General features: G+C 50.8%; 1 long non-coding RNA gene across 3 annotated transcripts; it reads right to left on the bottom strand.

Annotated features, from left to right (window-relative positions):
- LOC106828361 (uncharacterized) lies at positions 1-27,756 on the bottom strand. Of its 3 annotated transcripts, XR_011503991.1 has the most exons (5): positions 27,165-27,753; positions 26,934-27,080; positions 19,239-19,406; positions 12,389-12,445; positions 4-1,373 (listed from the first exon to the last, which is right to left on the bottom strand). It is a non-coding gene; the product is annotated as an uncharacterized lncRNA (long non-coding RNA). The 3 variants fall into 3 exon arrangements; XR_001397381.3 differs by having other exon boundaries at positions 1-1,373; positions 12,389-19,406; positions 27,165-27,756; XR_011503990.1 differs by lacking the exon at positions 4-1,373 and adding an exon at positions 5,538-5,748 and having other exon boundaries at positions 12,389-19,406; positions 27,165-27,756.

Genomic DNA, 27,756 nt, shown 5'->3' with positions numbered 1-27,756 from the left:
CCAGGCTGCCTCAGGCCCCACATGAGCCTTGCTTCCAGGGGCTGACCCTCTGCCTCCTCCAAGCCAGACCCAGCTCTCCAAAGCGGGTAGGACCTCTTCCCTGACAGTGTCAAAAGGGAACACCAATCAGTGAGTGGGAATGCAGGGCCCAGGTCAGCCACCCTGGGCCAGCCCTAGCTGCCATCCCCGGACATAGTGTCCCCCAGGGCCAAGCTAATCACCTCCCCACACAGTGGGATGGCTGGGACTGGGGGATGCAGTGTGACATTGCTATAAGGTAAAATCATGACTTCCATAAAAATATTAAAAAATGAACACGCGTTAAAGAATTTATTTTGCTCACATGATATGACAGAACCAGGCAGATAGATGTTATAACTGGTTCAAAGGAAAAGTCAAAACAGCACCAATTTACATGGAGTAAAGGAATGTTAGAGATGAATTGCAAATGAAGACAAGTGTTTTTTTTCCTGCCGACGGAGTAGGGGTGGGAAGAAGTCAAATCTACCAGGTAGGACAGAATTTACATATCTGTCAATTAGCTACAACTTACAGAGTTGCAAAATAGCTTAAAGATAATGAATAGGCTTGAATCTTATAACCCTGGAAGGTATGCAATAGATAACACATACAGATGATTCAGTTTTCCACTGAAACACAAAATTGTTTCTACATAATGTTCTTAACTCAGGGGAGACCCCATTCATTTGATGGATGTTTCCCTCACACCAGCTCTTCCCCACCCCCACCCGCCTCCCTCCACCTGGCAGGTAGGCTGGGAGCAGACGCCATTTTTACAATAGGTGGAAGGAGAGTTGGGGCCTTGAGTTCCAGGTGTGACTCATCAACTAAGAGCAGGAACAGCATGGCCTAACCCTCGACCAAGTCACCTAACCCTCTAGGTCTCTCCCTTAAAATGAGGAGCGACAACTATGGGTGCTAAGTTTCTCTAGCTCTAAAGTTCCAGAATTCCAGGGAGTCGGAAGATGTTCATAAATCTTAAAGTAGCCCAAAGACTTAACGGCAAGTAAGCGGCAACCCACAGGTTGATTCCTGGCCCCAACATGTCAGTCACCGCCCTGGGGTAAACAGCAAGTGGGATACTATCTCTGGGGTTCCTCCTTTGTTTGTTTGGTGTTCCTACCCACCCGCCTCCCACCGCCACTCTAACAGTTTAGGGCCCCTGATCGATACTGTCGCTTTGATTAAGTGACTGAGATCCCTCTCCCACGTGGTCTTCCAGGAAGTGAGTGGCTGGAGCGGGAGACTGCGGATCTTTGAGCGGGTCTTTGTGGCGAGCGCTCTCCCCACTCCAGAATCGCTGTTTTCCTCCAGCTGTGGGCCGACGAAACGACTCTAATGTGGCGTGTGGACTGGGAGACATCCAAAGAAGGTTCAGAGAGGCTGTGGGGCCGGCTCGGGCTACACCCCAGAGAGCCACGCTCCACCCCAGGAATGACCAGGACACGTGCCACTTCAGGGGCGCCCCCGCAGGGCCCAACGGGGCTCCTCATTGGGCCCCCACTGCTGTCCCAGCGGTGCAGGGAAATGCGTGAGTCACCCTGGGGGCGGGCTCGCCAGAAGCCGAATGCCCAAGGAGCACGTACAGGACAAGTCTGCCGTGGGCCTGTGACGGGGGCTGGGCCGGCGGCGGGGGACACCCGGGGAAAGCAGGATCGTCCCTTCTCCTCGCCCGGAGTCTCCCGGCGCCAGGAGCAGGAGGGGGAGGAGCCACACAGCAGAGGGGGGCAAAGAATCGCGTTTCCAGTCGCTTCCAGTCCTAAATTCTCCCTGAGACTGCCAGAAAAGATGCTAATGAAAGACCAATTGTCTGGCCAGAGTGTTTTCTTCGGACATCTGCCCGGGGAACAGGATAGGAAGCCCAGAAGCAAGGTCACCAGCCCTATCCTATGGCAACACCTTTTGCTCGCTACTGACCCCTCCTGGGGTAATGGGGCAGCTACGGGAGGTCGGGAGGCAGCCGAGAGAAATAAAATTGTCCCGGACACCACTACTGGGTTCTCAAACCCAACCGCTGTTGGAGGATGGATCCTGCCTAAACCTGAGAGGCTCAAACCTTGGCAATTCCCTTTCCTCCAAGGGGCCCCGAAAGCTTTCACACAGGACTTCTCTTTGGCCTGAATCTCCCTAACCTTTTGTCCTGGGGAAATTGAGGGGGGCATTGAGGACCTTTAGGAGAATGAAATGAACGTAGCTGGGTGTCAGCAATGTCACCCTAGTGGGGGAGCAGAGGGAGAATTGGGGGGCAAGGCTAGGGTCAGCCAGGGGTCCTTAACAGTTATTTATTGATGTCCTACTGGGTGCGGACACCCGCAGGGGCCCGCAGCAATAGCCCCATTGAAAGATCTGCAGGAGAGATGGTTGGAGAGAAGAGGATGGGGCCTCCTGATGGGTTGGGTGGGGGAGGGGCTGGAGAGAGAGAGAGCGAGAGAGCGAGAGCGAGAGAGCGAGAGAGAGCGAGAGAGAGCGAGAGAGAGCGAGAGAGAGAGAGAGAGAGAGAGAGAGAGAGAAGAGCGAGCACGAGCGCGCAGAGACTAGCACCACCTCCCCCTCCACACCCTTCCTTTCCCTGGAGGGTTGCTTTTTGCTGACAAAGTAAATGCCGACATCCTTCCAGCAAAATGGGATTCTAAGCAGAGGAGCAAGTGCAAGCCACGGAAAAGAGAATGCATTTTGAAGCGAATATGTTGGGAGATGGGTTAACTGCAGTGGCCGAGAAGAAGGACTGGCAGCAGTCTGTTCAAAGACCAGCTTGGCCACTACTAGGCTGGGACCTTATGCAAGATGCTTTGTCTCTCAGCCTCAGTTTCTTCACTTGTCAAGAGAGAATATAACACCTACCTCATGGATTTTTTTATTTTTTGTTTTTAATGATTAAGTGATTTAAATTGTTTAGTGCCTGTCAGTTCAGGAAATAAAAGGTTAAAACAAAAAGATGAGTAATAAGCAACCGAATGCTATAAAAATAACTGATTGATTGTTACTATGAGCCAGACGTTGTACTAAGCATTCTCCATAATCTCATTTAATCTTCTCAGCAGCCCCATAACGTAAGTACATTACGGTAGGTCTCTGGTTTAAGATTGAGGAAACTGAAGTACAGAGAGCTTAAGACACCTGACCAAGGTCACACAGCTAATAAATGGTAGAGCCAGGACTCAAACTTAGGTCTGTCTGACTCTAAAAGCACGGACTTTTTTTTTTTGAGGAAGATTAGCCCTGAGCTAACATCTTCTGCCAATCCTCTTCTTTTTGCTGAGGAAGACGGGCCCTGAGCTAATATCCATGCCCATCCTCCTCTACTTTATATGTGGGATGCCTGCCACAGCATGGCTTGCCAAGCGGTGCCATGTCCCACCTGGGATCCGAACCCGCAAACCCCGGGCCGCAGAAGTGGAAGGTGCGAACTTAACCACTGTGCCACCGGGCCAGCCCCTAAAACCACGGACTTTAATGATCACACTGATGGCTTCACAGCACATACAGGTCAAAGTGTAAAAGAAAGCCCTTGGCCTGAGCTACAGATTGAAAAGTTGTCAGGATTTGATAATAGTTGAAGCTGTGGTTGTAGATGGAATCATCCAATAGAAGTGTATACAGTTGAGAAGGAGAGAAGGAAACACCAACACTTCCAGTGCAGACAGAGGAAGAGAAGCCCAAAACAGAGACTGAGCAGGAGCAGCTGGAAGACAGGACAGGGTGAGGTCAAGGGAGGAGGGTGGGCTTCAAGGAGGGGGAGGTCAACAGGAGCACACTGAGCAGCCAGCTGTGGCTTGAAATGAGTCCAGTAATGGGTCCTTGGAGAGCTTGACAAGAGCAATGGTGGGGCAGAGGCCAGGTTGAAGGGAGAGTTAGAAACAGACAGCAAACAAGACTCGTATGGTCCTGAGGGAAGGAGGGAGAGAGGGTGATCGCTGGCTCTGGGTGCAGAGGAAAGGAGGGTGGCCTCTGGGTTTCTGATGAATGCATTGGGATGGAGAAAGACTTCCTCCAGCAGCAGGAAAAGATGCATCCTGAGTCAGAAGGCGAGAAGATGGGGCGCCTTGTGGCCAACAGTCTCTCTTTTCTCTGTGAAATTAGAGGTCAGCTGCAAAGGGAGTGTAGCGGGAGTTGGGTAGGCCATTTGAGAGCCATGGTGAAGATTTGAAACCAGCCCTGTGGTGAAGGAGGCGAATGGTGCCAGGCCAGCCAGGCCCGGTAATGGGACTGCCAAGCCAGGGTAAGCTCCGGTGTGGAGACTGGAGACCATGCACTGAGAATGGCCTCTGGTCACATTGTTGGGTGCTTTCCCCAGCAGCCTCACCAGCCCCCGATAGGGTCACTCCCCACTGCAGTTTACCCAACACAGTTCCAGTTGTAGCACTTAAAGCCTGGAATCCCAGGAAGTCCCCCAATGCAACCAGGCAAACCTGGACAACAGTTTGTTACCCTAGCTCGTGTGTGGCAGCAGCGAAAGTAAAGTTGCATGGACCCGTGGGTAGCTTCGTGGGTAAGCGTGTGGAAGGGTGGCAGGGAGTCAGGAGTGGAGGGAGCCAGCAAGAGAAGGGTGAAGGTGACTTGCTATGCAAGGGTTCTGGGATGAACTGAAAGATGGCAATGACGGGAAAGAGTAGATGGAACTGGAGAAACAGAAAGGGCCATGGGACTGAGTTCCCCAGGAGAGTGGACTTAATGTGAAAAAGGATTTTAAGAGCTGGGAGGAAGCAGTGAGGATGCTTTGGGCTGCAAGTCACAAAAACCTGACTCAAAGTAGCTTAAACAATATGGAGATGTATCAGCCACATAACAGGAAGGGCAGGTTTAGGGGTGGCTGATTCAGTGGCCCAACAATGTCATCAGAGAATCATGTTCTTTCCATCTCTCTGTCCAGCTACCTTCACTGTTGGAGTCATCCACAGACTAGAGGAAATGGTCAGCTCCAGACATGACAACGTAGAGTGAGAAGAAAGACTGTCTCTTCCTACGAGTTTCTCTTAGAAACAAGGACCTTTTTCTCAGAGGTCCCCTAGTGGACTTCCCTTCACCTCTCATTGGCCAGGACTGGGTCACTTACTTATTCTAGAACCAATTGTTGGCAACATAGGCCAATCAGACCCACTCTGGAGCATGGGGTGGGGTCGGCTTCGCTTGAGGCATGTGGCTGCATGGGGGACAGACCATGGAGCTCTGTTAAAACTGGAGTTCTGTTAGAAAGAAAGATGTGGGGGTGGTTGCTGACTGCAAAACCAATAGAGTCCATCACAGACAGTAGTGGGCAAGTGGGATACGAATGCTATTGATGCTATATGCTATGAATACTATATGAGATATATGCTACATGCTATATTCATCTGTGCTGTGAATGCTATATGAAATATACGCTACATGCATATATGCTATGAATGCTATATGAAATATATGCTATATTCATCTATGCTATGAATGCTATTGTGAAAACTATTCCACCTTAGGTTTTTTTTTTTTAAAGATTTTATTTTTTTTGTTTTTCTCCCCAAAGCCCCCCAGTACATAGTTGTATATTCTTCATCATGGGTCCTTCTAGTTGTGGCATGTGGGACGCTGCCTCAGCGTGGTTTGATGAGCAGTGCCATGTCCGCGTCCAGGATTCGAACCAACGAAACACTGGGCCGCCTGCAGCGGAGCGCGCCAACTTAACCACTCGGCCACAGGGCCAGCTCCATCCACTTTAGCTTTTCACCTGCTCAGATTTTCACTGGCTTTCTTCTGCTATGAGATACATTACATACTCATTAGCTCTAACCAATATGGCAGGAAACCTTTAATCATTTATTCACAACAACCCTTAGCTCTGGCCAAGCATGTCGAGCCCCTGATCCTAGAACACACCTTGTGTATTCTTACCTCCTTGCCTTTCCCGGTCCTTGGAATATAGCCTCCCGCCCCTCCCCCCAGCCTTCTAACAGGTAGCTAAAGCCTACCCATCCATCAGGGCCTGGCGCAAACACAATTGCTTAGCCTATAGCCATTAGTGCCCTGAAGAAACTTCCAGACCATCCAGCCCAGTATCATCTGTCTTCAGGGATCTCCCTGTGTAGACATAGCTCCTGGAGAGTGGGTCCAGTTTTACACTTCTCAGGGGTCCTCTTAGCCCCCAGCACAATGACTGATACACACAACAGATGCTCACTAAGTACTTATCGACTGACAGGTTAATCAATAAATGCTCGCAGACCGAGGAGCGAGTGTAGCCCTCCCTGCTTTTGAATCTGCAGACTGGCTCTCAGGAGAGAGAGCTGAGGAAGGTGGGGAGGAGAGGCTGGCTGTGAACCCAGGAGGCACTGCTGGGCAGCCCCGGGATGTGAGGGTGGGGAACAAAGCGATCACAAAGCTGAAAGGCGCAGAAATTAGCACCCCTCAAACAGACATGTTAACTCGCAAACTATAACCCTTGACTGTCTTCTAAGATACACTTTGGTGTCATCTCTGCTAAAGTGAGTGCGTCTGCTGCCACCCGTCACTGGCCATTTTTATCCCAACCCTTAAGGTCAGGATCTTTGGTGGGAGGGAGATGAAGAGGCATCCTTGGAAGAGCCCACAGAGACCTCCCTGCCTTTCTCTCCCCAGAGGGGTGGGAGCCTCTGGGGTCCTTTTCATTCCTGATGGCCGCAGCAGCAGGTCTGAATCTCCCCTGATTATTTTGGATTCCCAGAGATCCTGAAAGATCCCGAGGATTCCAGATCCACTCTAAGCTTCACGGATAGGTCTCCTTTAGTGATTAGCAGTCCTGGCCAGGCTTGTTTGTTTTGAGGGTTCAGCAGCCAGTGAGCAAACGTTTGCTGAGGGCCTGCTTATGTGGGGGACACCAGAGCAAGCACAAGAGAGAATCCCCTAGGAGGAGGTCACAGTGCAGTGGAGGCCTCAAGGTTAACGAACACCTGCAACGATTAGCAAATGATGTGATCATAATGATCTGTGGGCTCAGACTGTCCTGGTCTTCCCGGCACCATCCGCCTCCAAATTCTCTTCAACAACTTCACCACCGCAGCCATTGGGGTGGACGCCACCAGCCAGGAGAGGAGGAGGTCACTTCTCCTGGTTACGAGGTTGTAAGGGGAGAAATCGGGGGCAGCAAGGTCATGTTCCAGCTTAGGGAGCAGCCAGCTTGAGAGGGGGACACGAACCTAAAGAAAAAAAAAATCCTGGGGGCTGGCCCCGTGGCCTAGTGGTTAAGTTCGTGTGCTCCACTGCAGGCGGCCCAGTGTTTTCTTGGTTCGAATCCTGGGCGCGGACATGGCACTGCTCATCAAACCACACTGAGGCGGCGTCCCACATGCCACAACTAGAAGGACCTACAGCGAAGAATATACAACTATGTACTGGGGGGCTTTGGGGAGAAAAAGGAAAAAAATAAAATCTTTACAAAAACATCCTGGAGACAGGTCAGGTGGGGACAGACGGACAGGTGGAGTTTTAAGTCCCTAGTTGGCCAGGGCTCCCTGAGCCCCCAGCTCTAGCTTGGAACTTCCCTCAGATTGGTTATGATGGGGTTCAGGACACGCTACCCCAAAATATGGCACCTTGGCACACTGAATATTTTAAGCTGAAGGAGTTTGAGAAAAGGCAGAGCAGGAAGGTCACTCTGACCCCCTCTTCCCTGAAACAGGCCAGAAACCCCCATGTGAGAGGTGCCCCCCATTCCCGGAGGGAAAGAGCATCCTTATCTCTGAAGACAGGGGCGCCAAGAAGAATCCTGCAAACAGGACTTGCTGAGTGTCCCCCAGCACACTCCTCTCATACTCCTTAACCTGTCATATTCCTCCATGACCGTCTGCTCATCATCAAACCTAACAGAAAATAGGTACCCAGCTCTAACTGTTTCTTCGGTTCAGACCCGAAGAAACATTTCCTCATGAAGCCTCCCGTGTCACGTAAAACTTCTATTAAGGGGGCCGGCCCGGTGGCTCAGCGGTTAAGTTCGCACGTCCTGCTTCTTGGCAGCCCGGGGTTCGCCACTTCGGATCCCAGGTGCGGACATGGCACCGATTGGCACGCCATGCTGTGGCAGGCATCCCACATATAAAGTAGAGGAAGATGGGCATGGATGTTATCTCAGGGCCAGTCTTCCTCAGCAAAAAGAGGAGGATTGGCAGATGTTAGCTCAGGGCTAATCTTCCTCAAAAAAAAAAAACTAAAAAACTTCTATTAAATGAATTTATATGTTTTTCTCCTGTTAATCTGTCTGTCTGGGAAGTTGCAGACCCAGCCAGGGACCCTAAGAGGGCTGAGGAAAACATTTTCCTCCCCACAGTTACAAGAGCCAATGCGTCCCCTGCTTTTTCCTTTTAGGTAGTGCAGGCCAGGTCCCCACCCTGCAGTCAACGGAGCCCCAGGAACGAACACAATGTCTAGCCAGGGCTGGAATAATTCAGGAAGGTGGCCGTGAAGGATGGAGGGGAGAGAGAGCAGCCCAAGTGGAGAGGAAGACAGGAAAGAAGGCTCTAGAGAGACGTGAGCAGGGACAATGGCCAGACAGGCTGGAGGGTGGGTCTGGGAGGGTGCATGTGGAGTCTGGGGGCAGTTGGACAGGGTGCTCGAGTGAAGCTTGTGTCCAGGGATCCCTGGGCAGGGAGCTTGGGCTCCTGCCGCTGGAGGCAGGCCCTGAGGACGCCTGGCCTCAGCGCTTGCTCAGGGAGGCCGGCAGCTGTCTGCAGGGCCGGCCTCCCTCTGGCACACTTCCTCTGCACGCGGTGATCCCTTCCCACTGCATAAAGTGGGGCTCGGACTGTGCACTCAGGTTACGCCCAGCTCACTGGTGATGCCATCCCATAGCTGGCTTTGTGTCATGTCCATGTTCTGTTCACATCCCCTCCAACCGTTCTATTCTTTCTACTTCTAACCCTCAGCTTCTCTGAGTTCCCATTTTTAAAATGTCTGAAAACTTGCTCACCGTCGAGACCCCTGCTCTGGGGAGGAGGAATGGCAGCTAAAGGACCTGAAATCTCTACTTTTCTGAATCTGTGTTGGACACCCCAGCCAGCAGCTTCTGAATCGTAAACCAGACAAAGGCAAGGTTCTGGATGTTCTCATGGCAACCCTGATTTACACCCCAGAAGGAGCCTTCTGGATAGCCTACTGGGTCCTGGGGGGTTTTCACTGGGCAGTGTTTGCATCAAAGGCCTGTTCGCCAGCCACCTCAGGGATCTGCCGTCCTGAGGCGGCCCTCCTCCCTCCCTGCCCCACCCACCCTCTGACCTCGCTCCTTCCTGCCTGCACCAAGGTGGGGCCCAGTCACCCTCCCCCACTCGCCCTCTGACTCAGTGGAAGCCGGTGGCCACTTCCCCCCACCCCACCCACGCTCACATTCCAATGGCCAGCTCACTCGCTTCTTGGCACTTGACCCACACCCACCAGGCCTCTGCCTAGAGTAGACAGTCCTCTTTTTATGGGACAGTTTACCACCGGGGCCAGCCCCGTAATGGCAGGGGTCACGTGTGCCTCAGCCTCTGCGTGCATGCTCTTCCAAAGCCCGTAGCTGATCTCTGTGAATCTTCCTTTTGACCCTTGATCCACTTGGGACATTTTGTTTAAGGGACTAGAGACTTCTTCAGTGTGGTACCTAGCACAGTGCTGACTCAACATATGTTTGAGGAAAGGAGTTTAAAAAAAGAGAGAGATTAAAAATGGAGAGTACTCTGGGGGGGGGGGCGGGGAGACACCCAGGCTTCCCAGCACCTGACAGATGCCACACCTCCATAAGGATAAAGGTGGAGGTGGTGACACCTGGGCTGAAGCCCCAGCTCTGCTACTCTGAGGTCTCTTATGACCGCCTAGGCCTCCGGTCCTCACCTGTATTCTGGGGATAATGGGTCTGTGTTTCATCTGCTCCAGGATGTCCAGGGTTTCATCTTTTCCTATCTCTGAAACTGGGCTAGGTCTTCCAGTTGAGACAGGAGTGGGGACTTGTATTACTGTTTGCTGCAGTGTCCCTGCCTGCAGGAGGAGCCCACATCTGGCCTGTCAAGCTCAGGGGTGGCCAGGTGACTCACTCTGGCCAATGGAGTGTGGAGAGGAGTGACACGTATGACTTCCAGGCTGAAGCTTTAAAAGACAGTGTGGTGGGGGCTGGCCCGGTGGCGTAGTGCTTAAGTTCACATGCTCCACTTTGGGGACCCAGGGTTTGCGAGTTCAGATCCCAGGCACGGACCTACACACTGTTCATCAGGCCATGCTGTGGTGGTGTCCCACATAGAAAATAGAAGAGGATTGGCACAGATGTTAGTTCAGTGGCAACTGTCCTCACGCCAAAAAAAAACCAGGGAGATTGGCAACAGATGTTAGCTCAGGGCCAACCTTCCTCACCAAAAAAATAAAAGACTGTGTGGGGTCACCTCAACAGGCAGCCAAGCTCCAGATGGAGGCTGGTCCATGGGCCTGGATCCCACAGGGAAGATGATGTGCGCTAAGCTGTACCAAATGGGCATTTAAGGGAAGAGAAGCATAAGCCTTTCTTCTCTCACCATTGAACTTTGGGGTTCTGTGTTCTGACAGCTCAGTCTAGCATATCCTGACTGGTATGGCATCTTCCAGTTAATTGACAGGGTTTTTTTTTCTTTCTTTCTTAGTGGTACATAATGGTGCAACTCACAATCGATGGCATTGTCAATTGGATGAAACACAGCAGTACCTCTCACAGACTGAATGGGTAAGTCCACGCACCTCACTTTGCACAATGCCTGGCTCACAGCAAGCGTGCAATTCCCGCCAGCGCTTGTTGTGTTTCCAGCCCTCTGCATATCACCAGTGTTCATTACGAATTTGGAGTAATGATCTGATGATCAGAAAGCTGGCAGCCCCCTCAGATCCCTTGTGGGCTGAGAAAAGGTATAAATAAGTTCAAGAAAGTCACGACTTTGGCCCTTGCCGTGAGGGGCTCTTTGAGGGAGGGGGTGTTTCAGACGGCCTTCCCGGAAGCCAGCCCCTGAAAAAGCCGCTTGTTTTGGTAGATACCTAAAAATGCTGATTTTTTTTTTTTAAAGATTGGCCCCTGAGCTAACAACTGTTGCCAATCTTTTTGTGTGTGGATGCTTTTTCTCCTTGAATCCCCGCAGTACATAGTTGTATACTTTAGTTGTGGGTCTTCCTAGTTGTGGCATGTGGGACGTCGCCTCAACGTGGCCTGAGGGCAGTGCCATGTCCACGCGCAGGATCTGAACCAGAGAAACCCTGGGCCACCGAAGCAGAGCACGCAAACTTAACCACTCGGCCACAGGGCCAGCCCTGATTTTTTTCTTATTAATTAACAGTTTGTCATCTGGGATATGAGAAGGTGGGAGAAACTACTAAATTGTAGGATGGCAAGCTTTTGGTGCAACAGAATAAAGAAACTCCGTACTCTTTTAGATGGAGCAAGATATAAGAATCTTGAATTTTTGCAGCATTAGGTATCAGCCACAGATCCAATCTGAAGATAGCAGACTTCCAGCTAATTCCTTACGCTCTGTTTTGGACCCCTGTGCTTTGGAACAGCAACCAGTCCTGTCTCTGACTCTTCATCGCCACTGTCCACCCCTTCAGCATCCACCGCCCTGAAGCTCACGCTACCTGCCTGCCCCCTCCTTCACTTCCTCCACTCAGGAAGATGACAGAAGCCATTTATCTGAAAGTATTAGTGACATATGCATTCCTTTCTCAGGAGCATTGGTATTTTAAAAGGGAACCTAGGAAGTGAAAAGGAAATTACAGGACAGTGTGTAGGGTTGTGTTAGGGATCTGTTAATTGCAAGAAACAGAAACAGAAACTCACTCAAGCTGGCTTGGGTTAAAAAGGAAGAAGCCTTATTTTTAGGAAACTGGAATCCACAGGAAACTTGGTGGAGATAGTGCAGTGTGGCCTTGAGCGAGCTCCCCTCTCTGACTCTGGGGTTTTGTAGTCCCTCATCCCTCCTGCGTGTGTCCTCCTCAGTCTTTACTCTCAGCAGACGGCTTTTTTCACTCAGTTGTCAGCTTGTACATGGCCCATCACGGCTGCCCTAAAACGGTGGCCCCTGCACCTCGTGACTACAGGACTTTCTCTTTCAAGCGCCAACACCAACTAACCAGAGTTTCTCTGATGTAATTGCTAATACCTGAGAGGGAGGATCTGGCTTCATGCAGCCTACAGATTGGGGTCAGTTGACCACATCAGGTTCAATCAGCTGTGGTGCTGCCACTATTGGGCAAGTTAGTTTCTCTAAAAAGACAGCATGGTTGGTGTGTCATACAGAATTTGGTTTGGCTGCATGTGGCAGAATACCCAAAATAAAAAATAGAAATGTATTTCTTTCTCATCTAAGAGGTGAGCAGTCCAGGAGTGGTATGCTGCCTTTTGATCGCTACCTTGGTATGTGACTTCTGTCCACAAAGTTACCTCATGATCCAAGATGGCTGCCGAAGTGCCAGTCATCACATCACGTTGGGTTGCAGGCTGGAAAGAGGAAAGGAAGAAAGACTAAAGCTGTTTCCTACTTCCTGCTGAGTCAGCTCTCTTTAAGCAGCCTTATCAGGAGTCCCACAGAACACATCCATTTATGTCATTGCCTGAACCTAGTCACCTAGTCACACCTACCTGCAAGAAGGTCTGGGAAATGGAGGTTTTTAGCAAGACACATTGGCACCCAGAATATAATTAGAGTTCAGCCACCAAAAAAAGAAGCAAGAATGGGTACTGAGTGAGACTCAGAATCTCAGCTACAGGGGCTGGCCCGGTGGCACAGCGGTTAAGTTCTCACATTCTGCTTTGGCGGCCTGGGGTTCACAGGTTCGGATCCCATGTGTGGACATGGCACCGCCTGGCAAGCCGTGCTGTGGCAGGCATCCCATATATAAACTGGAGGAAGATGGGCACAGATGTTAGCTCAGGGCCAGTCTTCCTCAGCAAAAAGAGGAGCATTGGCAGCAGATGTTAGCTCAGGGCTGTTCTTCCTCAAAAAAAAAAAAAAGGAATCTCAGCCACAGTTGGGGAGGAACTATAGGACATCTCTAGCATGTTTTTAAGTTTCCTTTTTGTGTAAGAAAGATGTGTCACTTTGGAAATTAAAAAAAAAAATAAGTAAAAGGACCACTTTGGAAAAAATGAGAAAAACTCTGGAAAAGAAAGATCAGTGCTTAACCCAGAGGAATAATTTCTGGAGGTGGAATTTCAGGCACTGGAGAGACGGTGGTGTTTGAGGAGTGGGAGCTGAGACCTTGCCAGGGACCCTTGTCACTCCACGTGAACATGTGGAAGGCCTGCCCCGTCTGTGGGAGGGCTCCATAGGCACGGACGTCCACTCCCTCCTGCACTGGAGGCCACAGCTTGTCTGCATGTCTGTCTGCCCCTCCCTTCTCCATCTCACGGTGTCACTCACGGAGGTGGAGTGTGAAACTCACAGTCCACTCCAGTGAGTGAGTCATGCTCTTCTCTTTATCTCACCACAGTCACCCTCTAGGCAACCACCTGAGAGCTCTTTCTAAAATGAAAGCAAGTCCGTCCCTCCGCTGTTTAAATCCTTCTCAGCCTCCCTGACCAAGGCAGGGCAACTCCCTCCCCATGGGGCCCTTCCCTTATTTTCAGCCCCGCCTTCTGCCTCCCTTTGCCCAGATCCAGCTTCCAAGAAGCTTCTGTCCCTGGAATGCTCTGCCCCTAATTCGCCTACCTAGCAAACTCCTACTTTCTCTTCAATGCCCTGATCACAGCCACTTCCTCTGTGAGGCCTTCCTTGATTGCCCACAGGCACGGGCCTTTTTCTCTTTCTTGTGTTCCTGTGACCCTTTGTGTACCCATCTCTGCCAGCAGGGCTGTCTTCTACCCCTGAGCATGAGCTCTTTCAGAGCAGGGACTGGGAATTATTCTTGTCTCGATGCCAAGCACATTGGAAGGCAGGAGAGCATAATGGTCACAAGCATAGACTCTGGTGCCACCCACCTGAGTTCACAGCCAGGCTCTGCTACTTACTGTGACTTAACATTGCCATGCCTCAGTTTCCCTTCCTGTAAAAAGGGGATAAAGATACTTCCTACCCGACGAGTTTTGTTGAAGTTTAAACGGGGGAGCACATTCAAAGGGTATGTCACTCATTCTGACTTATTGCTGTTATCTTTACTGTTTCTGAGTCAATGTCGCAGGAGGGGCACACACAGCCCCAGCTCCATGATTTGGGGCAGGCAAGACCCTGTCTCTGCGGGATGCAGGCCCATGTTACTCAAAAACATTTCACCGCAATGACATCCTGGCATGGCGACTTCCTGGAGAACTTCAGGGAAGTTACGAAACACGGTCCCTGCTTGAAGGACCTTGCGTATTTCCTCAGCCCTTGTGCCTTTGCTGCCTTTGCCAGAAGCACACTGAGCAATCCAGGCGGAGTGCTGGAAAGGCTTGGCTGGCAGGGTGGTGCCCAGAGCCGCAGCAGGAACGGGCTCTGGGGGAGACGGGGCTTTCTAGGCATGGTGGAGAAGCATCGTCTGAGACCGGCAGGCTTCGCCATGCTGAAGCGGAGTGTGCGCCCGCGTGGCATTTATGTGGGGCTTTCTATTGCTTCCGTCCTGGTGAGGTTCAGTTGATCCGCATCACGGAGAGACGAGGCGCAGAGAAGGGAAATGCTTTGCTTCGCCAGGGTGGCACGGGAAGTTATTGGAGAGGCTGGACTAGATCCTTGGTTCATTCAATAACAAATATTTATGGAGCCCGCTCTGCGCCAGGCCCAATTCCAGCTGTGGAGGACTCAGCAGAGAGCAAGGCAGACAGGGTCTTGACGTCCCCCCAGTGGGGACGGCAGACAATAATCCAGGAAGCAAATATATGCCATATTTCACTGATTCACTGATTCTAGGATGCCCCCCTCCAATAAAAAATCTCTGGGATCAGAGGGGGTGCTTCTTACGGCTGGTGGTATGTCTTGAGAACATTTTTTCTTTGATAGTGATACATAAAATAATGTTGCACCTCACAACTGATGGCATCTGAGATTTAATAAAATATAATAATATAATTCAGGGGATGGCATCCTAGCCCTCCTTGATACTGATTTATTTTCCATCCAAGCAAGTTACAGTAGAAACCCGAAGCCTGAAATGAACAATGATTTCTCTGACTGGTCTATTTCTGGGACTTCTTTAGAATATTCAGCTCTTTCAGTTATATTTTTGTGAATACACTTTCCTTTGAAATCAACGAAGATACTGCCTGTAACAGTAAGGAATTTGTTTGGCTGCAAATAAGAGAAAATCCAACCAATAGTGACTTACACTAACTTGCGTACCCCTAGGGCTGGTGCAGCTGCTCAAATAAGTCATCAGGTACCTAGGCTTCTATCATTTAGCTCTGCCAGCCTTAGTTCATGACTTTAGTCCTCGTGGTCACAAGATGGCTACTGCACTTCCTGGCCTCACACCCATGTCCCAGGCAGGAAGAAGGAGGAAGGGCCAAGGGCTTGTCAGTCCATTTTTTTTTTTAAGTCAGGAAAACAAGCTTTTCCAGAAGTCTCACTTGGCTGACTGCCTCCATCTGGTCGGTCAGTGTGGTGTCATATGCGCACCCTGAGTTAGAAGGTGGCTATGCACAAGGGAGTTGTGGAGGAAGATGAGAAGCAGCAGTGTCTGCTCTGCTGAAGAAACAGCACAACGCAGTTCTCATGAGCGCGCCGTGTGTTAAGTGTTTGAGGGCACTGGTGGTGGGAATCAGGAGAAGGAGGGGCCCCATTTCCTACTCCTGAAGGGAAATCGCTAAACAGATGTGTCTCACCTGAAACCGTGACAGAAGCCAGTCAGCACATGTTGAGGCGAAGCCTGGGTTTCTTCACACTTGTCTCCAGAGATCTGGCCAGCTCGAAGAACAGGATGGTCTCAGAGACGCTGGCCACATGTTACTAACCACTCACTAACTCCAAATACGAGGGAAACAGACATTCCAGATCAGGGTAATGAACCCCCGACTCAGAGCAGAGAGGCCTTTCTTCCCAGAGAGACGGAAAGGACTCCATCAAGAGGACAGTAGCCCACAAGGGAACAGGATTGCCGATAGGGAGCCAGAAGGTGGGAAAGTCTCCTTGACCACATGCCAGTGTCCTGAGAGCAGGACGCACCTTGGGCAAGGCCCGGCCAGGTGCTTGCATCCAGGGGAGCGGGAAGTGGGGCTGAGTCGGGGTTGGGGGGGGAGCCCGGGGAGGGATTGGCTGTTGGGGGAGCAAGCACATTAATAAAGGTGTCGCCTTTTGACTACCTTCTTTACCAGTCTGGTGGTCTTGCTTTTCCAAATATCTTCTCATCCTAGGTGTGTCAACCTGTTAATACGAATCCTTTTGGAAAGGGTTGACAGGCTGTACACACTCACAAAACGGATTGATACCTACAGTGCTAGATTGCAAAAACGGCCACAATCTGTCACGGCTCCCTTATGCTCGCTGCTTTGCAAGTTGACTTTGCAGCCCTTCCCACCAAGAGCAACGGCCATTTCCCCGCTCCCTGAATTCAGGCTGCCCTGGTGACTTGCTTCGCCCGGTAGAAGGCAGTGGGTGTTGTTTATGCAGTTCTGAGCCTAGGCCTCAAGAGAACGTGCCTGCCCCTTCTCTCTCTGGAAATCATGGGAACAGGCTGGGCTAGCCTGCTGCAGAATGCAGGGCCATGTGGAGCAGAGGCGCCGCCCCACGGAGGCCATCCTAGACCAGCTGGCCCCAGCCCACTGGGAAGTCTACTGCAGAGCCTGCCAAACTGCAGCATCGTGAGCTAAGGAACGGTGTTGGTTTAAGCCACTAAGTTTTGGATGGTTTGTTAAACAAAGAGCTAACTGACACACGTAGTATGTGCCAGACACTGGTTAGGTACTTTCTGTAATTGACCTATTTCTTTGAACAATGTTAGTACCTAGCAGTGTGTAGAATATGAATTTTGGGGAAAAATAGCCCCCAGCTGGCTCCTCAGTTTGCTTCTGCCTGTTCTTCTGTTCTGATTGAATTTCTGTGTAGTCATTTGCTCCAAGGAGCTTTCAGCCTCTGACAAAAGGACCAGAATGTTCTGTGATAACCCCCTACCATTCCTCAGTCTGCTGTCACTTAAAGGTAGGTGGGGTGAGGGAAGTGGCACTCCAGCTGGAATCCATCCAGCTTCTCATCCTGCAAGCAGCTCTTTGGGGAGCTTTCTTGCTGTTTTTAAGCAACTGTAGGTTCCTAGATGTCAGGGACCAAGAGACGATCCTTTAGTTCACTTCTCAGACAGTCCTCAGGCACCAAGGGAGGAACGCGAGATACTCCATTCTTTCTATGCAGACAGAAGCGGGAGTAAATGGAAGGTGGTAGCTTAAAGCCCTTGGCAGGATGACAGTCACGAAAGCAGTGACCGTGGTAAGTGTCTACCTAGGGCAGCCTCATGCCCAGCAGGGAGGTGCAGCCTCAGGCTGGCGAGGCTGCTCCCTGGATGCGGCCCTCCTGCATGGATCTCCTCACTCTGCTCTTGCTGTGGGATGCAAGGCACAGTTTGCCGCAGCCCCTTGGGGTAACAGACACTTATTTAAAGTCAAGGTGTCTGCCAAAAGATAATAGCTTTAAATGTAAAATTACAAATCATTATGGGTAATGTGATGCAAATTGCAATAGAAGCATTGGCGGTGTTTTACTTTGACTTCATTTTTGCTTTTCTCTCACTGCCAGCCTTGTCTAAAGCTGCTGCTAGGGACAACTTATTCACACACCATTTACCCTTCCGCTATGGTACTGATATTGTCCACTCAGGGAGGACAACAGTGGAGGCCAAGGAGACGTGGGGGAGCCCTCTCTTCCACACAAACTTTGTTTATTTCTAAGAAACCCAGTTTTCACTTTTTTGACATCGGTTTCCTCATTTACCCTCTAGACAGAGCCTGGACGTGTTCAATTTCCGCTGGGAATTGGACGTCAATTTTAATGGTTAATCCAAAATTCATTCTTCGCTTCATCAAATGCTAAGCGAAGGCTTTTAAATAACCAGTTGGCTGGATTTGATTCCTTTACAGTCCATGAGCCTGTGATGGAGGAAGAAAGACTTGTAAGCACCCTGGTCCTCAAAACCTCAAACCTGGGTTCTGTGTTCTTTCTTCCCAGGGATGGGGGATAATTGAAAAGTGGTCACCTCTCTACCGCTTTCCGGTAGAGCCCTGGGGAGATAGCTGTTGCTGGACTGAAGGTCTGTCTCTGAGCAGCAAAGCCAGGAAAGAAAGGAATAAGCAGCAAGAAATACAGAAGTGTTAAAACACTCTTTTCAAATGTTTTATATCGAAGTTCTTTCAAGGAAGGAGGCTCGAATTGGCTGACCATTCGGTTCCTGAGGGAAGCCCTGCCAGATGTATTCCCAAACACAGCGGACGTCTCCGGGGTGACTGCCCAGAGGACTTTGGACAACGGTTTCCAGTCTTCGGGGTTTAGAACTGTCTCCTTGCGGGGCTGTGTGGGTCTCACTTCATCTTCCTCTTTTTCAGCTCCCCGGTGGCCACCTGTTTCCGAGGAGCTCAGCACTCATAATGACAAGGAAACCTAGAGGCTGAAAATAGAGCTGATTTCCCAGAATCTCAGGTACCGAGAGGGGTGGGGACTTCTTGGACATGAGTTCACATTCGCTGATGAAACGCAGCTGTCATGTGCCCCACAGCTCCGTCCAGCTCCCGGTGACAGGGAAGGAAGCCAGTGTCGCTGGGAAATACTGCAGAGGTTTTCATGCGAAGGGCTGAGCTTCCACACGCTGGAAAGGTGGGCCAGACTCAAATGAACCTGCTGCTGGGACTGCCTTTTCTAATGAAAGTGCTCCATCAATTCCTAACTGTGGGAACTGCATTAGATCAATAGCCCATAACTCTCATTTTAATGTTTGTCACCTGAGCCCTGGAGGTCATGTGAATGAGGTCTGTCAGCCCAGGCAGGTCCTCCCTGAGACCACTGGCTTCTGCAGCACACTTCAGATGGGTGTGAAACTGGTCATTTCAAAAGAAGCTTTGTAACTTGTCCAGATGGTCCTTAGCCCATCACATTATGCACAACCTAGCAGCAAGGTATCCTCAGTTATTAATACTGTTCACAGCACACCTGAGGCAGAACATCTCTTTCCCCAGCTTCTTTGCTCACGGTGTTGACCCAAGAAAATAATAATAGCAAACATTATATATTAGTTTTCTATTGCTGTGTAACATAAATTATCCCAAAACTTAGCTGCTTCAAACAACAATAAACCTTTATTATCTCACACAGTTTCTGTGGGTCAGAAATTCAGGAGTAACTTACCTTGACAGCTCTGGTTCAGGGTCTCTTACCAGATTTTAGTCAAGATATTAGCTGAGGCTGCATTCATCTGAAGGCTTGACTGGGGCTGGAGGATCCACTTCCAAGATGGCGCCCTCACTTGCCTGGCAGCTTGGTGCTGGCTGTTGGTAAGAGGTCTCAGCTCCTAAACTATGTGAAAGTATTACTTTGATTAAATTTTTAAAATATATATTAAACTAGGAGCCGGCCCACAGCCAAGTGGTTAAGTTCACCCACTTCGCTTCGGTGGCCCAGGGTTTTGCCAGTTCAGATCCTGGGCACAGACTTAGCACCACTCATCAGGCCATGCTGAGGTGGCATCCCATGTGCCACAACTAGAAGGACCCAAAGCTAGAATACACAACTATGTACTGGGAGGATTTGGGGAGAAGAAGAAGAAAAAAAAGATTGGGAACAAATGTTAGCTCAGGGCCAATCTTTAAAAAAAAGAAAAAGAAGAGAAAGGCTTAAAATCAATAATCTAAGTTAAAAAAAATAAATATATATATATTAAACTAAGTAAATAAATATTCATGAGGAAGGATCTAAAACCAAATTTCCCTATCGTAGTAATTTTGTCTGCTCTGCTTTATGCTGCCACCTGTCTCCCCTGGGTACACGTCTGTCTCCCCCATGAGCTGCATGCTCCTTGGGGTCAGGAGCCTTGGGTTTTTCATATTTCTAGTGCCCTGCCACCCCTTGTCCCTGCCCAGCTCCTCTTCCTTCATTGCCCAGCATGACACATACACAGAAGGGGCTCAACGTGAAGGGAATTCAATAGAATCCCTTTCTACCTGTAGTACATTCTGCAGCGGGGAAAACACTGACTCTGAGGAGAGTCTCAACCCGTGTTCAATTAGAGAAGCAGAAATATGGATCTCAACTGTGCTGGTTTGATTCCCTCAAACGGACTGATAACATCAGGGGAGCAGAGTTGGGTGGATGGCAGGCACAGAGGAGCAGGAGCAGAGAGTGATTTCTTTTCTAAGATGGGTCAGGAGCTTCACTCCACCTGGAGTCCCGGGCAGAGTGGCCATGTTGGAAGGTGGCTGACCACCCTCAAACGTGGTTCTGAGGGCTGACCTGCGGCTCCTCACGGTGGAGAAATCGGTCCCTGGCAGAGCCGTGGGAGCACAGAGCGAAACAAACCCTTCTCGTTTAAAAAGGAAAATGTGTTCTCTGCCCCCCAGACTACTCCTGTGGGTTCATCTCTGCACCAGCCCTGGCAGGAAGGGGAGGAGGAAGAAAAAGAGGAAGGAGGGGGCGTTTCCTCTCACAGACGGGGCTGCCAGCGCAGCAGCTGCTCTAAGAGTCCTCTTCTCTGTGGGTCTTCCAGACAATATGGCCCTGCTACTTGCCCAGAAAATACTTTGTCCGGTGGTGCTCCCACTCGAGCATGTGCTCCTCCCTGTTCCGGGTCCCACATCTCCATTGCCGCCTGGCCAGCCTCTCCAGGCAGAACACTTCCCTTGCTGCTCCCCACTTGGCCACCCTCCTTTGTCTTTGAAGGCCCGAGTAGGTCAGGACTCCTTTGGTTTTCCATGAAAGAAACCCACTTTGCATTAGCTTAAACTAGAAAAGGAACATGTGAACAGAATTACTGTATGACCTGCAATTCCACTCCTAGGTATATACCCCAAAGAACTGAAAACAGGTATTCAAGCAAATACTTATACATGACTGTTCATAGCACCATTATTCATAATAGCCAAAGGTAGAAACAACTGAGATGTCCATCAGAATGGACAAACAGAATGTGGTATGTATATCCACACAGTGAACTATTATTCAGCCCTAAAGAGGAATGAAGTACTTAAACAGTCTACAACACGGATAAACCTTGAAAACATCATGCTAAGTGAATGTACTCCATGCCACTGAACCACACATTTTAAAATGGTTAATGGTTAATTTTATGTTATGTGAAATTTACCTCAATTAAAAAATTAACGAAAGAAAAAACCCAATCCTTAAAAAATAAAATCTAGTGACAATTTGGGGAAAAAAGGGATCTATGGGTTCCTGTAAACGAAAAGTCCGAGATGGACCCTGCTGGCTTCAGACATGTCTGGATCCCGGGGCTTGGCGATGCTTCAGGGTTTTGTCTCCATGTCTCAGCTCCTTGCTCATCTCAGCAGCCCTCATGTGGTGGGAGCCAACGACTGCTGCCAGTTCTGGTGTCACATGATGCTTAGAGAGCAAGAAAGGAGACTTCTTCCTGCCTTGGTCATGTGTCTGTCCTTGGACCAATCCAAGGGTCAAACCCTTGACCAGGGTTTGGAGACTTCTGACTGATCTGGCTCCAGTCACATGGTCACCCCTGTGGCCAGCCCAGAATGGGGTCGGGGAGAAGGTATGAGGTCAGCGCCACCCAAAGCTCACGGGCTGAATGGGTTACTGTGGATGGGGAAAGCGTGATTCCCCAAAGGAAAGTATGCTGGGTAGCAAAAGTAACCCTCCACAGAGCCTTCAACGGGCTTTCTTGCCTTCTTGGATGGCCCTCACCTCTCCCCCCACCACGTGCCCAGGCTCAACTCCCTCCCAGTGTCTCAGCCCACTGGGCCCACTGGGACCTCCCTTGCCAGCACCACTCCATTCAAGAGCAGAATCCAGCCGTGTAGGTGGCTGTGTTAATGTGCTTAGTCTTTACAGAGAGTGAGTTGGCACTGTGTGCTAAATTTTGAACGTTCTTATCTTTTGACCCTGCAGTTATGGTTTTAGGAATATATCTTAAGCAAAAAGTCAGCAAGGGTGCAGAGACCTATACACATAGGGATAGCCTCTGAGTAATTGCTGATAACAGTGAACATAGAATAACGTAAATGACCATCAGCAGGGGAGGGGTTAAATAAATTATGGTGAAGACAAATGAAGGACTGCCATGCAGCTGTTTAAAAGGACAACACAACAAGTCACTTAGTGACCTGAACATGAAATTTAATTATTTAAAAAAGGATACAGAAAGAAAGCATAATATGACCTCATCTTTAAACAACATAACCCTTGTAAATGAGAGGGGAGACCACGGGGTTCAGTCTCTATTTAGACTTAATGCATAGTTTAATGGGCAAAATTAATACAAAATAAATTCCATTATTTAATCACCTTTCTGGAAGAACATTAAAAAGACTCAGGGGCCAGCCCGGTGGCGCAGCGGTTAAGTTCGCACGTTCCGCTTCTCTGCCGCCCGGGGTTCACCGATTTGGAACCCGGGTGCGGACATGGCACCACTTGGCATGCCATGCTGTGGTAGGCGTCCCACATATAAAGTAGAGGAAGATGGGCACAGATGTTAGCTCAGGGCCAGGCTTCCTCAGCAAAAAAAAGAGGAGGACAGGCAGTAGTTAGCTCAGGGCTAATCTTCCTCAAAAAAAATAATAAAATAAAAAAATAAAAAGCCTCCAGGTTGTAATCACATCGGCCCCTCTCAGAGGCTCCTTCCTCCAAGCCCAGTTTTCTCTGCCCTGTAGCTGCTCCACAGCCTCGAATGGGCTACAGTCTGAACACGCTCCTGACTTTTCCCTGCTCTGGACCTCTTCCTCGTCCCACTGCATTGCTTTGTTATGTAGATAACTTAGCTCTTCTCAGCACGTAATAACTCTTCCTCTCTCTAGAAGACAGAAGTGAGGGGAAACCGAACAGACAAATTCAGGATTTTCTTCAGTGGGCAGGAGGAGGAGAAAGCCTAGGACCACTCATGTTAATAATTTTGTCTCATGTAAAAACATGTATCTGCACGCACAGAAAATAGTACAGGAAAAATATACAAAAGTGCTATCAGGGCGACCACTGTGTGGTGGGATTGTAGGTGATTTTTTTGCTCCCTTCTTTATAACTTTTGTCTGAATTTCTTTTTATAGATCATGTTCTACTTTTATATTCAGAAAGAAGCTTTTTTTTTTTTTAAAGAAGAAGGCTTCGTACTGTGGCATATTTCTTTTTATTCCTTTTTTACCCCCCAAGATCCAGCAAAGGATAAAGAGAATTGAGGCACTGAATTCATCCTCAACACAGAATGATTTTTCTTTTTTCTCTAATTTTAGAACTTTAAAAAAGTAACTCCCCTTCACACATTACAGGAAATATGAATAAAAGAACATTGCTTAGTAGGTTTATAAATTTTATCCATAACTTGCTACTGTGCAGATTCATTTGAAATAAAGCAGGCTGAGCCCAGGCGTAAGGACTAAGCTCGTTCTGAGGGCCAAGGTGAGTCCCTCCACCGCCTGGGGCTGGGGGTGGGGGTGCCGCTCTCCCTCAGCAGCTGCCCCTGCAAACTCCCCTTCTTCTAGTGGAAGCTGACCCATGCAGCCTGGCCACTGGGTGTTAGCGACTCCACGCTGCCACGTTGAAGTTTCCACAGCCCCTCGTGAGAACCTCCAGTGGGTCTGAGTGACCTTGGCCTTGGGCAAAGCCAAGCGGGAACTCCCCCTCTGCTGACTTGCCCTGTGAGAGCTCTGGGGTCTGAGCAGGGTAAAAACTACCCTGCTGCCTGCTTTTCTCTTCCTGCTGGGTCCCTCCTCAGCTCCTCCGCCACCTCCCCTGGGTCCTCTCTGGCCAGCTCCGTTTTGTGTTTGGGCCAAGTGGGAAAAAAGCATTTGGCTCTGCTCCTTGTTTGTCAGGAGTCCAGCATTACCAGGGGTCTCGCCTGGTTTCAAGTATTTCCCGGTGCCTTTCCTTGCTCCGTAGTCAAGTTTCTAGCCAGGATTTCTTGGCTCTGGGAGAGATTGAGTGCCTGTCTGAGCCTTCGAGGCCTGTGTTTCATTTGCAGCCGCCTGGCTCTAACTGGGTGACAGTCCTGGCCCTCCCCTCAATGAGCCCATCCCCTCTGCTTGGCCAGCAGAGGAGGCCCTTTGTGTCGTCGTCCTGTCGCTTGGGAGGGAGGAGGCTCCTAGTTTCCGTCCCCAGCCCTGTGTCCTGGGTTTACTGCCGTCCCACCTCAGGTTCAGGGGTGGCACTGCCTTCCAAGAGCAAGCAATTCCTGCCTGTCTGCAAAGCAGGAATGCCAACCCCAAACCGCCCCAGCCCCTAACTGTTTCTAAGGCAGACGAGGACCTGCTCAGCACCTGGTGCTTTCCTGCTAGAAACTTCCAGCTGTTCTGATCTTTCACACAGGACTTGGCAAGGCTGAAAAGGTCTGGAAGCAAATGAATTCAGGAAGCCTGCAGAACATCAGGCCCGGGCTGGTGGGCCTCTCCCTCTCCCTGATTAAGGAACCCTCATGGACTCCCCAGTCACTTCCTGCCTTTGGATCCATCTGGGGCAGAGGGCCTGATGGGGCCACTAGCCCCTGGAGTCTAAGCCCCAGGGAAGAGCCAGCAGTTTACCGTTGTGACACCATGCCCCAGGCAAGGTGCCCAAGGGTTGCCAGGCCAGTGCAGAGAAAGGGTGTGAGCCAGGGCTGCAGTTTCCAGGAGCCAATCTGGGAGCCTGTTAAGGACATGGGCACAGAAGCAAAGAACCTGGGGACCCTGATGTGTCCTCATCACCATAGGTGACCCATGCCCTGCCATCCTGGGGGCGAGGGGGGCTGTGAATGTCCAAATAATGCATCCTTGACAAAAACTTTCTCTCCTCCTCTTCTTTCAGGCTATAATGTATTTCCTGAGCTCTCGTTTGCTATTCTTTTAGGTACCACGAGCACTGAAGGTCCCACTAAATACCCAAGTATCTGTAGCCCATCGACGGTAACAGTCAGGAGCGAGCAATTATAATCATCCTAGGAGGAAAAGGGCACTGTTGGTGAGGCTTTCCTCTTTGCACGTCTGACACCCTAGTAAGTAGGTAAGAGATAAACCAGTAGTTGGAAAGGCGCCCTGCCTGTGTGCCCCATCCTGTCAGCCCAGCATGGACTTCCAGCTGCCTCCCCCAGGGTCACTAAACCGCCCCAGCTGACTTCAGCCTGGGAGCGAGCGACGCAGGAGAGGCCCGGCTGGGGTGTTAGGGAAAGCTGGGTTAGGCGCTGCCTTTGAACCCAGGGAATCCCCTGGGTAGCGAGTGGGACCGGCGTGGGGGTGGGAAGAGCTGCAGTTCTCATCTGCTGCAGGGCGGGCGGGGACAAGTCACAGTGACTTGGGTTTGGCCCGCCCTGGCTAACACGAGGACTGTTACACCCTTCACCTGGTTGGGTCCTCACATCGCCCCGCTCAGAGGGGGTAGGTACCACCCTCCACTACAGATAAGGAAACTGAGGCTCAGAGCTTCCAGGACTGCCCAAGGTCTCTCTGCTGGCAACCCCTGAGCAGGGCCTGGGTCCCCAGCGTCCTGTCTCCCGGGCCGGGGAGGGGAGGGCTGGGCCCTCTGGGTGGCGCAGTTGCCTTCCGGCTCCGCGCCCGGAGGCGGCGAGGGGCGGGGGCGGAGGGGCCCGCAGCCGGCAGGCCCTCGCCCCCGGGCGCCCCCGCTCCAGCCCGGCCGGGGCGGCGCCGCAGCCAGCGGCTCCCGGCGGACGCTTGGCCGCGGCCATTGGCCGCTCGGAGGCGGGCGGGGGGGCGCGGGCGCGGCGTCGGGTTACTGGGCGCCCGCGGCGGCCGCGGGGAGGGGCGCGCGGCAGCTGGCGGGTGGGGGCGGGGCGCGCCCGGGCAGAGGGACCCCCCCCCCGCCCCCAGCACGGGCCCCGTCCTCGGCCTTAAAGGGAAACCATGACCGCATTTGTATCCAACTCCATGAACAAACAGCTGTGAAGCGCCCTGACGGGTCAGGTGCTGTGTTGGACTTGAGCGGGTGCAGAGTGGCATAGCTGGGGTTCTGCCCGGACTCGCGTCTAATTGAGGCAACAAGATATTCACACGGAAGAACGCTGAAGACAGCAGGAAGTAGATGATAAGGCCTAACGGAGAAGCTTGAGCAATCAAAGTTATTGGGGTTCCCCAAAAAGGAAGTGAAAACACTCCTCACCCCCAGCCCCCCAGGGGGTATCTGGGAAGTTGCCACAAAGGGGCTGCCCTGATGCCCGCTCCGGGCCTCCAAAGCCCAGGGAAAGCAATCCCATCGTGCCTCACGCCCACCCACCACAGCCCCACCCGTACCCCACATTGCTGAACCTGCCAAACCCTACGTGGTGCCTACCCTTCCTTCGCTCCCAAACCCTACTACTCCGTCCTTCCACTCTGAGTCTCCTCCAAGACTAGGACCCTGGCTTCCTTCTTCCTGAAGCCTGCTTGTACCCTGAGGACACTGCAGTCTCCATAGCCCTCTCCAATAGAGGCTGTTTTACCCCTCAGGCCATGCACTTGACGGCCTGGAGATGTCCTCACTCAGCATTGAAGCTCCCAATCTGTTTCTTCTTCCACCTTCAAAAACCCAGCTCCTTTGGAATGCATTTCATCAGGGTTTACTACCCACCGCTCCTCCTCCTCCTAATTAGTGTCACCTTATCATCTTCTTGGTCACTTTCTCTGTCCCTTGATGATTTTAGCACCAGGCTCTTTCTCCTCCACTGTCATCACTCTTGGTGACCTAGCATCAATGCTAGTGACCCATCCAACACCCTGGCCCATAAGTCCCTTGAGTGCCTTAGCCCTAGTAATACATTTTTCTTGCCCCACCTTAGCTTCCTGGTCATGCCCTAGACCTCGGAACCCTGAATGTCTACACCATCCTTGAAATCTCAAAGATCCCACCCCCTGCCAGCCCTCCAGCTCCCTCACTCCCGTCCTTCCGCTCCACCAGTCCTCCTACCAGAGACTTCCAGGCCATCGCTCTGCGGTTTCTTCAGGATTTATCTCCCTTCAGGTCTTCACTTCTCAGCCAGCTGAGATTTCATAATCCAGCACGCGAAATCCCCTGCAAACACTCTTAACTTCCTTGCGCTGTTCTCGGATCCACCTGGAGAAAACCCAACTGTGGTTAAATCACACTGTTTACTTCACACCTGCAACAGAGCAGTTGAACCCTGCCGAAGAAAATTACCCAGCTCCTCTGGATGGAGTCACCTCAAATTTATGGCATAAATTTCAAATGGGCATTTGAACTGCTGGACAATCCTACTACGGTTTCTTAGAAAATTCCTTTTCCCTCTCCACAGTGCAACCATTTCACACTTTCTCCCCTCTCTGCGTATTTTCAACACCCCTTCCTCTTTCGTTCTCGGTCTGACCTCAGACTATCCTTCATAAAGAAAATAGGTACAATCAGACCAACTGCCAGATCTTCCCACCACCAAAGTCACGGGAATGCCTGCAGCTCTGCACCCTGCCTGCCCATCTGTGGCCAGACCTTCCATCTGTGCCCTAGGCCCCTTCCCCTTTCACCAGCACCCATATTCCCTTTCTTTCAGGCATCATCAGTTTCTTCCTCTCTACTGGATCCTTCCCACTGAAATAAAACAGGACTTAATTTTCCCTAAATTTAAAAACATATTAGGCTTAGCCTCACATCTCCTTCAGGCTACTGCACCATTTTTCTGCACCTCTTCAGAGCAAATGTTCCTGAGAGAGTGGTCTGTATACTGACACTCCTCTTCCTCACCTCCCATCCTCACCTCCGCCCACTCCAACTGGGC

Source organism: Equus asinus, chromosome 6 (assembly GCF_041296235.1).
Source record: "Equus asinus isolate D_3611 breed Donkey chromosome 6, EquAss-T2T_v2, whole genome shotgun sequence".
NCBI lineage: Eukaryota > Metazoa > Chordata > Mammalia > Perissodactyla > Equidae > Equus > Equus asinus.
This window is presented reverse-complemented; position numbering and strand designations above follow the sequence as displayed.